The following is a 14,594-nucleotide window of genomic DNA, read 5'->3' as shown; positions in this document are numbered from 1 at the left end:
GGAGAGAAAACCCAAAGCATAAAGACAAAGACAGCAGATCTGACACAGACACATTCAGTGTGTTCCATTAAATAATTTATAGCAGTGCTCAGTGGTTTAAAAAAAAAAAAAGCTGTCAATCTGGTTCCTCTCACTAGACTTATGTAAAGAAAATCTTTTAACACTGCTGAAAGAACCAGCAAACAAATACTTAATTTAAAAACATTTATTTATGTCTAGATGAATATTTGATTTTCTTCAAGTACTTCATACAAATTTAAGCACCATTATTCACTCTGCTCATAAATATTTTTTCATCTTTGCTCTTTACGGATCACACCCTCTTTTGACAGCTTTTGCTCATCCGGTCCTCAAGGCACTGTTTTTTGGGTATTTAAAATGTTTTCCTGATTCAAAGGAATGAATTACCTCAGCAGTTCACCATCGAGTTCTGCAACATGAATCAGGTGTTTCGAATAAGGGAACAATCTAAAACCTGCAGGGAACCCAATTAACCCGAACTCAAAAAAAAAAAAAAAAAAATGCCTTTATGGGTTTTATGGGCGCAAGAAAGTCAGTATTAATAGCAATGTAATCTCCTGTAGTGAAAAACCAGTAATTATTACAAACATTTCTTGTAATGTTATAAATTTTGAATGTGCTAGCCACAGCCACAAGAAAAATGTTCATGTTTAAATTATAATTAAATCACATATTACTAAAAACTTTGTTAGAATTTCCATCCATCCATTTTCTTTACATGGGAGGGGTGCTGGTGCCCATCTCCAGCTAACATTCTGGGCGAGAGGCGGGGTCACCTGTCTGTCACAGGTCAACACAGAGACACACAGGACAAACAACCATGCACACACACACTCACACCTAGGGACAATTTGGCCAATTAACCTGACAGTCATGTTTTGGGACTGTGGGAGGAAACCGGAGGACCCAGAGAGAACCCACGCATGCACAGGGAGAACATGCAAACTCCATGCAGAAAGACCGGGGCTGGGAATCAAACCAATAACCTTCTTGCTGTAAGGCAACAGCTCTACCAACTGCGCCACTGTGCAGCCCTTTTTAGAATATGTTCTCATATATCTGGGCTCCCATTCTTGTATGAACCTGTTGACTCTTCCAAAATATGACAGATAACATCGAAGGAAACCAAAGTAACTGTTTAATGAGCTCCTGTTGGTAATCATTGTGTAATGAGGTCAAGTAAACCCTTTTCCTTACTGTAGACTACGTGTATAAAATAGAAAATTACCTTGAATCATTGGCAGTCAGAGCTGGTATCCATGAAATATCGCATGTTGCAAAGGACCATCCAAAAAAGCAAGAGATAGCAAGATCAAAAAGGACAAAAAGACCTGACCTTATTCAACTTTACTTTACATGCAAGTAAAAATTGTGTCAAAGGTGGACATCAAACCGCCACCAAAGCAGGACTATATCTGAGTGTGCTGGTACTCAGTCCAAAATGCATCTCTACTAGATGTGAAAAAGCTCCAACAACGATTAAATCAATAATCGAAAAAAAAAATCTCAGTAGGGATACAGGCGCTAGCTCAGAGAAAACAGAAAGTGTGAACGTTGAATAGGGCATAATTTCAGTATCATGAGGATTCTACAGTTGCATCTCCCTTCCCTGTCATATGTAGATAAAGAAGGCTAAATTCAGCTATGGGATTAAGTCGGAGGCCCAAAGTTCTCACTGTTCTCCCCAACAAACCTCGACCCGTTATCTCCCGCTCACACACGCGTGCTGCGGACCTCGGCCCTGAAACTGAGAGCAGCAATAAGTAATACATATTCATGTTTACTTTCCCCCCCCCTCCCCGCCGTCTTCCGTACGTAATGTATGTCGTTTATTGTGCAAGCACGTACCCATGTGGGTTTGTGTTTTGCCGCGTGTGAGCTCGCGCGTGTGCCAGATAAGTATGCCAGATGTGTTAATGACTGTAGCCATGGCAACTAGTTTCTGCTCTGAGCGAATGATGTCGAGGGTGAGAGCAGGCAGGCAGGCAGGCGGGCGGGGGGGGTAGGAGGTGAATACAGTGACCAGAAGATGCATATATTTTTCATGAGGCATCTCCAGTGACAGGTGGAAAGCTCAAGGATACGATCGAGCATCTTTTTGACTCGGGGTCCCAGACTGATTGTGATTACGGCGGACGTCATAAATCAACACCCGTCTCAAGTCGTTTTGTCACCATTAGTTGCTTTTGAAGAATGTGCGTGTGTGTGTGTTTAAGAACAACATGGCTGCTGTGTGTGTGTGTGTGTGTGTGTGTGTGTGTGTGTGTGCGCGCGTGTGTGTGTGTGTGTGTGTGTGTGTGTGTGTGTGTGGGTGTGTGTGTGTGTGTGTGTGTGTGTGTGTGTGTGTGTGTGTGTGCATTCCTGACTCTTGTTTGTTAATGTTTTTGTGAAACACTTTGATGTTCCTCCAAGTGCCGGATGATCTCCGAGAGGCTTAATAACAAGAATGTGATGTAGTTACAGAGATAATGAGGTTTGCATAACACAAACGTTCGCGCAAGCACAGAAACAGAAAATTCATTTGCTTGCATTCCTCGTTGTCACACAGAAGCTGCGGTTGGGTCAAGTTGAATCTTTTCATGAAGCATTTCAATGTGCGGTTTGGCTGAGTGTTCATGAGTCAGAAGGCATCTGTTGCAATAAGACTGGAGTTGGTTTGTTTAGTAGCTTAAATTACGCTTTTCTTTACTCGCGTAAAACAGAAAAAAAGTGAAGGAAGATGTGCTCGAAAAAAGAAACCAGTGGACGTACAAAAAGGAATGTCGGTTTCGGAATCTACAATCAGGTTAACTATTTAGAGAGAAAATTGTAAAAACAAATGTACCCCCTTTGTCCAACAAGCTGACTAGTACCAGGTATAATTCCACGATTTATTTCACAAATTTTGAGAGAGTTCCAACTATGTATGATTCAGCACCAATGAAACTGTCTGAACCCTCTTTTCTAACTAACCATCCATTCGACTGAGGGTTGGGGTAAAAAAACCCAAAAGTGGTTTGTATGATGATACAGATTGATACACACATTTTTTAACCTGTTTTTTTTTATGTGCCTAATACCAAATCAGGATGTGCTCCAATAACAATGGCATTCTGGGATATGTAAAAGTCTCGCACTGGAATTCAAATTTAGGCTTGAACTAGACTTTAGAGACTAATGCCTGTAATTTCAAGATTACCAAAGAATTACAAAATAATATTTAAACAGTTACTTTTTGTATTTTTAGTGGGAATTTTGAACAAAATAGACCACTAGCTACATGCTAACACTAATGCAGACTTAAGTAAAAGTTTCTGTTTCTGAGGTAAGTTAAAGTTAACACAATCCTGCGACACGGTTATATATCGTATTTATCATCATGCCATTTCTTATTTCTTTGTGAAAGAGGCTCAGCAAAATTTTATTAAGTTGTTGTTTACTTAAAAATTTAATCCTTAAGAAGAATGATTTGGGCTCCTGCTTCTCTAACTGAACAAACTGGGTCAACAACCCAAGCTCTCTCTCAATGTATTAAGACCAAAACTAGCACCATTTTGCCGAGCCAATCTGTGAACAGATTTATTTATAGGATTTGCTTAGAGAAAAAGGATTGTGTAAGAAACAACGGCGCTTGTGTCAGAAAATAAAAAAAATAATCCTCAGTTGAACCTTCTGACTGCGTGCCTGTCAGGCACGCTTGACAAGCTGGGACAGCTAAGAAATGCGTTATCACTGCAACATTGAAATTCTGTCACAAACAAGTTACAGCTTCTGCTGCTGTTGAGCAACCTGTGAGACGAAAACTATATTTGTTTTAGAAAAAAAGAAAAAGCCTACGCTCGCCGACTGAACTTACCAGGTAAAATCAACCAGTTAAACACAAAATGTGATGACTTGGCCTCTGTTTCTCCATTAGTCCATCTTTCACTGGACTAAATACATCCCCTCTCTTTTGTGTTGACTCAGTGTTGTCTTGCTCCTAATGAGACAGTCAGCCAGCCGCGGTCTTCCAAGCTCGGCTGGCCCTGTTCTTTGTCTTGAATGGAAAAACCCTGCCAGAGATGGAGAGGCCTGCATCTGGAGGACAGGCGAAATAAAGCCGTTCTGTGACAGTGCCTTCAAAGAGAAACGGCACATCACATTCCCCAGATAACAGGAGGGGGAGCATTGGTAAATGTGCTGATGGAGGATGTGAAGTGTGTGTGTGTGTGTGTGTGTGTGTGTGTGTGTGAGAGAGAGGGAGAGAGAGAGAGCAAACAAGGTGCAGGTTTTGTTCGGGAGATTACGCTAATGGACTTGGCACAGAACAAATCCTTAAAGAGGTTATGCCTCATGGACCACTGGAGAGAAAATGTGGAAAAAGAAAAGAGGAAAACACTGAAATAGTCTGAGACCAGCAGGTGAACCATGCAGGGTGTGAGAGAATGAAAGAGTGAATGAATGAATGGAAGTCTTGTTCCAGAAACGACTTTTTAAATAACTATTAAAGTGGGAATTATAATTAAAACACATAGAGGCTCACATAAGGACTTCCTTTTTTTTTTTTTTTTTTTTTTTGGTCACTACTAAAACAAGGAATATTTTTCAATTTCTAAAATTAATTCGATTTTATTACGTTTTAAAACTTAAAACAGCAGGAAACATAGAGCTTGAGATTTGGTTGGAGCAGAGCAAATAACCGCTTGAAAAAAATGTTCAAGGTTGATGTTTGGATATATTTTTAAATAAAACACGCTCATATCACTTTGGAGTTGTTTTTATATGTCGTCAACCTGTGTGCCAGCTGTACCTGATGCAGCACGCGCAGCTGTTGGGGAAATCCCCTCTCGTGCGCGCGGGGATTCCTCCGACTGGCATCTGTAGCTATATGGAGTTTGCGCTAGCTGGATGCTAACAGGTCGCCATTTGGACGTAAGTTGATTTTTCTAAAGTATACGTGATGTGTTGCTTGTTTCGGGTGAATAATTCAGTTGCGTGCAGAGATTTGTTATTGTTAAAAGATGCGTACACTGACTTACAGTTCTGTTGCGGTGTACCTCTCCACTGTAACTGCATGAAAAACCTTAATGTTCCCAAAAACGCAGTTTTATGACACCAGAAAGTCCTCTGTTCTGTTTTTGTTGTATTTTTTTTATTGCCTGACAGAACGGTGCTTTTCTCACTATGCGTTGAGGTAGCCGCACACTATAACTGTTTTGTTTATTTTGCAAACAAAATATTATGAACAAAAACCAAACGTGTTATCCTTCATTCAGCCAGCTAGGCAGTGCCATTCAGCAGGCGGAAGAAGAGCAGCATCACATTCTTATGCTGAGTGCAGATGAAAATGATCAGAAAGTGCTACTTTGTCATATCATTAAAAACGACTTTATGCCAGCAGTAATGGAAAAATACACGTCTACTTAGAACTTAAAAGTTTAACCTGATTGATATTAGTTTTATGCTTTGAAAGCCTAAGATTCTTAGCTCTACCTTCAACATGTTCCACACCAAAATGTGATTACTTATATAAAGCAGTCCACACACTTCCACAAGTCAGTGTGGAGGTGTGTGTGAATCCACATGTGCCATCCCTCTGGTGCTCTATAAATGCAGGCATGCGTGGCCATGTGGGCGGCTGCGTTCCTGCCGTTTCTCTGTGGATGTGAGTTTTGGGTATGTAGGCGTCTGGGAGCTTGGGCACAGCTGCAAGCCCCCAGGAGAGGGCAGAGGGATCAGCCTGTCAGAACTCCATCAATCTCAGATGAACCGTCCCTGCTCTTGTGCTTCCATCAAACCGGGGAAGGAGGAGGAGGAGGTGAAAATGAAGATGAGGAGCCAGCGGAGAAGGAGGGGTTAAAGGAGGTGAAATAGAGAGGGCTGAAAAAAGCGACAGAAGACGGAGAAGTGAGGGTGAGGTGAGATTTGGGCAGTGACAGAGGAGAAGGGAAAAGGATGTGATGAGAGTGATTCAGAGTCATTTTGCTCCTCTTAGCTTAAGACGTCATCAGAGTATCTTCTCGGTTCTGGCATCAGAATATTTAAATTTGTAACATTTTCAATATTTTGATTTTTAAATAATAGCTGAACATTTCATTAATTTACATTTGTTGTATCATACATAATTCTTGACAAAGTTATTTGAATCATATCTGGAATTTGACACAATCAACTAACTAAATAAGATATAATACAGAAGAAAGTCCTGCATTATTGAGTTTTTATTTGTTATATTACTTCTTTAAGTGCTAAAGTTAATCTTAAACTCTTTTTCAGTGTGTTTAGCAGTTAACAGTTAGTCATTTTGGTATTTATACATCTCTTGAAAGCATTTTTAAGTGATGGAGGCTTGTTTTGTTTGTGACCGTCGGGTGGCTCTGTTTAGAGCGCGCATCATGTGCAGAGGTTGTATTCCTCCACATGGTTGTCCTGGATTCAGTTTCCTGTGTTGGAAACTGAATCGAGTTTCCAAACCCAGTTTACTGTCCATATACAGTTCAATAAAGACCACTTTACTGAGGCTATAAAGACTTTTTTTTTAAAAAGTGGATGAATCTTTTTAAGTATATTTGTAGTCAAGTGTTCAACTCAAGAAGTACTTCCTCTTATCCTTCAAAATAAAAGGATTGCATCAGCTGGGCAGGATTTCATGAGACAGACCTCACTTTGAAGAGAAATACTGCCAGATGTTGCTATACACCTTGTGTTTTATGTGGACTGGTCTCATTTTCTTGACCAGCTTTAAAGAAGGCTATCCTTTTGAAATGATTTGGCACTGATTAACCGAGTTATTTCTACTTTCTACATATAAATCTGACACTTGAAGTCCAGTCACAGCAACGCAACATTAGAGACAGAACACAGTGAGCTAACAAGCTCCTGAACTAGGTCTAATCAACAAATAGACTCAGCAGTAACGACCCACTCTTCAGGCTGCTTCAGTTCATTCTTCATATTCTCCTCCACATTCACGATGAAAAAGCAAGTAATCTTAAAGGCCTTGGTTAGTTTTTTTTTTTTTTTCTTCTCTCGTTTTCTTTCATGTCTGTCTGCAAGAATGAATCAATAACGCAGAGGCCACAGAGTAATTTAAAAGAGTTTTTCTCCATTAAAAAAAAAAAAAAAAGGGTTACCGAGCTGTAACGTAATGTCTAATTAAAAATTTGTGAAGACTTTTGTGTAATTAAAAATAGATTTGTTGAATTACTGGATAAGTCTGGATGTGAACTATCTGAAGATTTTCAGCTGGGGCTGCTTGGTGACCCAGAATGCAGCTGCTTTGAGACATCTAGTGTAATGATGTGCGCTCGGATATCCACTTGACTGGTACTTTCCTCTGCTGGCAGCGACTCTTGCCTGAATCGGAGACCGTTTTCCGTTCCCAGCAGCTCTGAGCGGGAGGGCTTGTTTTTTTTTTTTTCCTCCTTCTGTTAAGCTCTTTCTGTTCCTTTCTTTTCCTCAAAATTCTCTCTCCTTTTAGTACATGGCATTATGACACAAGACATTTTAAAAAGTAACAAAAGATTTTTCCTGTCAGATTCACAATTCTCATTGTTTTTCTATTTAGGATTGATTCTTCCTGCACTGTTGCTATGGCAACTGTCAAGCGGAGCTAAGCAGGAAGACAAAATTTGTTAAAAGTGGAGATGCATCAGTCAGGCTTAGTGTACACTTTCTAATCTTTTTTGTAAAACCTATAAATATTTTTTCTGTCAGAACTACGATAATGAGCTCCTGATTTATTGGCCTGTATATGTTCTGACAACAGCTACTGTCATCAGACAGTAGCTGTAATCCATTTGATTCCTTCGATCAAATGGATTATGATCGAAGGAATAACAGCTTGGATATTAGCGAGTTATACTAGCTTAACAGTGGTGCCTGGACTCATCCTTGGACATACGGTGCAGAGTTATGTCCTTCAAAGGAAGCTTACAGTAGTCTGTGTGACAATACATAGATGATATATGGATATATTTAAATGACATTATATTTTTGACGTAGGCTACCATATCATGCCTGAAGTTTAGTCATTTTAGTCATCTTACTCATTCTTTTGCGTTAACTGGTGTAGACAAATTCATACGTTTTGACTTATAAGCAACTTTATATCAGGATTTTAAATTAGATAATCGATTCTTAAGTAGGTCTGCAAAAAGAAATGCCAAAAATAAAATAGAACACATAAAAAATGTAGTTAAAAATGTGTGCTTTAAGAACCTGGCTAGTGTTGGGTGATCTAATTTCAAGATACATTTTTGATACTCTTAATGTCTAGAAAATTATGAAACTTATAGAAAAAGAAATTCATTAATCTAAATCGGTCATGCACTGAATTTTGAAATGCAATCGGTGTAGAAACCTGTACATTTATTTCTTAGTTGTTTCTCAGTTAACCGGCAAAAATGGCTCTGGTTTATTGTTTTTCTGCTTTTGAAAGAACTGTGTCAATAATTCACCAGTTCTATGAAAATAATTGGACAGAAAGTGACGACGTTAACAATGATCCCATTATTCCCACCCCAGTTTCCACATTGAAGACATCATTGTCAAGTGACGTGAATTCCTGTCTTGTCATTTTTGATGTGCGAATTGATTGCACTCGCAGTAAATATTCATGGGAAGCACTGTGGGTGCGAACAGAACAGATGACAGATTCAAAAGTTATAGCTGTGACCTTTCTACGACCTCCATCAGGCTGGCGACATTTACGATGCTCTTCGAAACTGAGAAAAGATAATTTACTGTGAAGGACAAGCTGCATCCCTCATAGCCAGTTTTTTTGTTGTCAGATGTTGTTTATTGAAGTAGTGGATGTATTTTAGGATCGGGAAAACTTCCAGTGGAGCCGTTCCAGATGGCTCACTAGTGCTTCCTCCATTGGATGAAGAATAAGAGCTTCTTGGAGTAGGACGAATAAATAAAAGAAAATGAAGTGAGGGGAGATGGCTGTCTCACAGCGAATCTGCAGTTTGTTAAGACCCTGCTGTTGAACTTCCTGCTTGGAGATGCGTTTAACAGCAGGTTCCTGGATTTTCTGGATAGGAAATTGAAAATATTTAAGGGAGAACACCAAAGAATCAAAATGTGTGCTTTGTAATAGAAAGCAGATTGCCAGTTTGGCACAATTCAGGACGAGGCAGTGCCAGAAAACCAGGTGAGGAAAATATCCTGGAAACATGCCGTGCAGTGTTTTATTAAGAATCACCCTTTCTGTGTTTAAATCTATACTTCAGCATGATACTGCTTTTCTAAAGGCAACATATGTCATTCTGTTCTGGTGGTTGTTTTATAGGCTGGATTTGACTTATTTAAATAGCTTATCAAGATAAAAAGTGTTCTCATGTTGTATAAAAGATGGCTGCTTGATGGTGGGCCCAGAGATGGTTACCTTCGCTCTGGATACTGTGAATTTACATCCTATATCTTACCTGTGTTCAGACAATAAATGTCATTTGAGGTTAGAACAATGTTCACTTTCTTTCATTCAGTGACTCAGATGTTTCTGCGCCGAAGAGACCGTTGCAGAGACAACTTTTACTAAAAGAAGTTGTAATTCTCTAGATTTACGTCATGCTTCACATCTCTAGAGAAGTTACCCAACCAGATTCTGATCAGTCTCTTTAGTTTTATGTTGAGCAACCCTCTGAGATGTAATCTGAAGATTACATCTCAGAAAGTTGCAGAAAGGAGCAATAATCTGAATGCCTTCTTGCTGTTTTGTTTTCTGTGATTCATCCAAGTTAAAAAGTCTAAGCTAGGCAATAATCTTCATGGTGCTTCACACATATGAGAGTGGGTTTGCTAAACAAGAAAGGTATGTCAGTGTATTTGGCAGAAAGATTGAGAGAAGAACCCAGGAAATTGAAGACAAATTCAAAGCTCAATCAGACAATTTCTGTCTTCTGATAACAGCAAGGTGTCGAGCCACTGCTCCTCCGCATTGAAAGGAGTCAACTGAGATGGTTTCAGTATCTGGTGCCTCCCCTCTAAGGTTTGCTCAGGCACATACCACCCTGAGGAGACCCAATAGGACAGAGGCAGAGGGACTGGGTTAGTCTCCTGGCCTGGGAATGCCTTGGGATCCTGCTGGAGACAGAGAGGGATTTCTGTTTCCTGCCTCTTACCCAAAACCTGACCAAAGAGGATCAGGGTGTTAGTTTTTAAGGACAGAGTTCCAGACACAGAAGTAAGACTTCCTCCAGAGTATCCGAAACATCTGGCTCTGATTTAAAGTTGAAAAAAGAAAATACTATCAAATAACTGCTTTTACTGAAGTAAAAATACGTTTGCTGAGTACATGGTAGAGCTGCAAAGGGTAAAAGATTCCTTAAATGTAGCCAACTGTTCTGGGTTCTGCTGTAAAACCCACCTTATTGTGTTTAAGAGAATAAAAATAAAAACTTCTGGCTCGTTATATTCTCTTGTGCTCCTGGATTTAATGATTCCATGCGTGGAAACAAAAGCCACACAAAGATGACAGTCAATGCTCCACATCATACATTTTCAGAGTTTATTCCAACATTTAAAAGTATAAAATCACATTGACAACACAGACACTTCAAACACACTAAACAGACATTCATTTACCTGAGACAAATGGAAAAGAAGAAAGAAAGAAAGAAAGAAAGAAAAGCAAAGACGTCTTTGGAGAATTGCAAGAGCAAATCTAATTTGTTACTCCTGTGTACGAACTTTTACAATAAAGGCGTATTCTTGTCTTTAATTTATTCAAATAAGGCATATCTTTGCTCATCCAACCAGGAGCTGTCTCTGACCCTCTTTAAAGTTAGAAACTCCCTGCAATTTGTTTTCAAGATCAAACACCAGTTGTCACCTTTATCTAAACAAAGTGGAAGCAGAGCATCTCCTGAACTCCTGCTGTTTTAAGGCTTTTCACAGATCAGTGTGAAAGCTGGAACTTCTCCTGATTGTTTCCCACACAGACAAAGGGCAGTTCAAAAGATCTTAGCAAACAATCTGCTGTAACTACAGGTAACATAAAGGTCAATGAGGCAGAATAAGTTATTAATCTGAAAACTATAATTAGGCTATTTCAATCAAGACATGTTAAGTTTTAAAACTAGCATATTCTAAATTTATTTTCTTAAAATGTTGTAGATTGTGAAGATTTTTTTTTGTAGGTATACATTTTTTTTGTTTGTTTGGTTTATTTTGGGGGCAGCCCGGTAAGTTTGCATTTCTTCTGTTCTGGTGCCAGCTCTGGGCTGACGGGCTTATCATGTGAGCCCTGAGGCAACATGACCCGAGCTACAGGACTGTCACACCTTTTGAAAAATGCATTGAAAGGACCAGGTATGTAGTCTAGAGGAAGGTGGGTGAAGATAATGGATGAGTGTCATGAGAGACGTGAAGGGGGAACATTTTTTAAGAGATAAAAGAACAGAGATTCCCAACAGGTACTGAATCCTTGGATGTAAACCTGAAATAGCTTCCGTTCAGGATATTCCCCGGGGTCTCTGTGACAGCCACAAAGGAGGCGTCTTTACCACAGTATTACATAAGAAGGAAAAAAAAAAATCTCCTCAGTATTCTGGTAAAACTTTGACATTTGTTGAGTTTTAATATGACAGAGGGAAAAAAATCTTTCTCCAACTCATCTGCTCTCCTTTCCTCGGAGCAGAGGAGCCAGACAGATGGGATTCACTTGATATTGATATCTCAATTTGTGCTGAAGACAGACTAATGTGGCTTTGATTTGATTATGCGCCATGCACTTCTGGGAGAGAGTAAAGGTGGCTGTCTGCTTTGTTTGGATCTGTCCTTTTGTTTGCCTTGAGATATTTATGTCTGTGTTAAACCCAGATGCTTTCTGTTTCTGCTCAGTGACAGATAATGGCACTTTTTGTTGTTGTTTATAAGCAAACATTTAAACGTATTCTACCATCCACCACCAATTCTGGTAGTCACTGATTTCATTGCCTACTTCATTTGGTTTAATTATTTTACTTTTTGCTACACAATCATCAATTGCAGGCCACATGAGCTGGTTTTTTTAATGAGTTCACCCTCAAATGTATAATTTTGAGAGGATGTAAATATAAAAATGAAGAATTCAGTTAATAGTAGAATGTTTTTCTGGATGTTTGTTTTACGAAAAAAAGATGAGTTATGATTATTAAATTTTTGCTTTACTAAAATCAGGCCATTGGGAGTAAAACAGGTAAAGCCTGCAAGTCTCATGTGTGTGTTGTGTGTTTTGTTGTAGCATGTCCCTGTGTTTTCCTGGACAGCGGCAGGGTTTCTCCTGGCCTGGGGTCAGAGGCAGCAGACACAAAACGTGACAAACTCCAGCTGTGAGGGTGTGAATCGGCTAATGAGATAGCCTTTGTATGTGGTTGCCCGTGTGTGTGCGTGTACGTGTACGTGTGAGTGTGGACTTGTTTGTCCATGAAATGACCTGAATGGACATTTTTACAAGAGGTGCTAATTCTGCCATTATCTGCAGCATCAAACTCCGTAATGATGCTGTATAGATCCTTTAAGAGCTCTACAAAATGGGACATTTTGAAAGAATATCAAATATCTTGTTTACAAAATGCATTATTTTGTTTCAGCATTCACTGTTTATTGGTTTATTTACAGTCAGTCATATTCAACAAATTAGAGTTCAGATGAGGCCCATTTGTTAAGACCTTTAGAAAATATCAACCTTTAACCTGGTATTAAACATACTTTTCATTAAGCTCTGATTTCTGTATAAAATATGTTATTCATTGGTCTAATGTAATATTCAAATTTTAAGTTACCTGTTTTTAAAACATGCAAGAGGATTATTATCATGATAACATACTTTGTGTTATTAATCCATATAATGTGTTAAACATAGCGATAAAGTTCCTGAAATAAATGGGCTTTTCAGTAATATTCAGATTTATTAAATACGTCTGTATTTATTGAAAACCTTAAAGTGAAATTTGCCTTTTACTCTTGACTCAAACTTTTAGAAAATGTCAACTTATACTTTGTTCACATTTCCAATCCGATATACCTTTTATTCTTTTCACTTATGGATCCTGCTAAAGCCCATTCTAAAAAAAATAAAACTAAAGTAATTTTAGGTCATACTTTTTAAAATGTGACTTAATTTTTTTTACTACTAATCCGTTTCTGTTAGCCACTCTAACATGGGAAAGACAAGAGAACATGCCACTAAGGTAAAGCAGCTGAGTCAGTCTTCACCATACAAGAAATCGGCTACATATGTAAAAATGGTCCACACGCCTCTACAAATAAAAAGCTTGAAAGATTTTAACCAGAACAAAAAAGTTTTAGTAAGCTAACTACTAGTTGAATTACAGGAGAAGGCTTTTGAACAATTTGTTAAACTCTCCTGGGGCACGAACTGGAACCATGTGCTTCGCAGAAAGAGTCTAAGATTCGGTTTTACTGCAACACACGTTACAGGTGGGCTATAGAGCAAAACAGTCCTTTCCAGAAGTAGGAAACATACTTTCAACAGCTGACACCTGAGGAAATTACCAGTCTGACCATCTGGCCATCTGGTAGTGATAGTTTCAGTCCGACTCGTAGACAACAGCAGCAACGGTTAAAAAAAAACAGCTACATCTTTGTAGATTATTTCCTTTATTTATTTTCCAAATTATAAAGTCGAGTTGAAATAATTGCTCTACAATACATCTGTCCCAAACTGAATATTCTTGTGCTCACGGGAAGTTATAAACATTGACTTGCAGCTAGGCAAAGAGCTGGAGATGTCTCCTGATGATTAAATGTGACTAAAATGAGTAGGTAGACAGAGAAGGAAGGGTTCTCAAAGGCTGCCAAAATGGTGAGATTCAGCAGAGCACAGAGGAAGTGTAAAATGATGTGATTGTGTTGAGGAGGAAGCTGCAGGAGCAAGGAGGGGAGAGGAAGGCTCAGCATTCACCCACTTGTGTCATGAATAAATCACTGCTGAGATCTTCTTGGTGTCTGGCCCAGTGCAGACCAGCATGCTTTCATAGTTATAGCTCATCCCAGATGGCCTAGTTTAGCCACAGAGAATAAGCCAAGTCATAATTTACCAGCTGGGGACTTTTTCTGATTTCTTCATCCGTCATGAATTACCTGGCACAACTGAAGTCGACCCGAGGACCCCGGACAAACAAAGAGGGCATCCCCTGCCACTGGAGTCACTTGAACGAAAGACAAAACAACCGTACGATAGGGGAAGCAGCTGGAAAAACACATTTCAGAGAACCAACAAAAAAGTCATCCGAGTTCTGCAACACGAAGAATTTTTCTAAAAATTACTGACGTTACATCCACAGCGAAGGGTGTTATGTAAAAAGTGAGTGGGAAGATGAAATCGCTGCCAAAAGGGAGGGGAAAAAAAAGTCAAAATTACAGAATAATAAAGTTTTGTCAGCACTGTAGGACTTTACAATAATGATGACTAAGTTCTGAGGGAACAAAAAGACAATTTTTTCCCTCAGTGTGATTAAACAATGGAGACATCCTCCTCACTGCTCAGCACAGAGAGGGATTGAGTAGTTCAAGGAAGACCTAGGCTCTGCTGCAACTGCGATATTCGCCACAGCTCTTCTTTTGTGCGTCTGTCTGTGATTTAGGATCATTAACAGCTTTGGACA

This window comes from Poecilia reticulata, chromosome 15 (assembly GCF_904066995.2).
Source record: "Poecilia reticulata chromosome 15, P_reticulata-male-v2, whole genome shotgun sequence".
NCBI classification, from domain to species: Eukaryota; Metazoa; Chordata; class Actinopteri; order Cyprinodontiformes; family Poeciliidae; genus Poecilia; species Poecilia reticulata.
The sequence above is the reverse complement of the archived record's forward strand: the minus strand, read 5'-3'. Positions refer to the sequence as shown.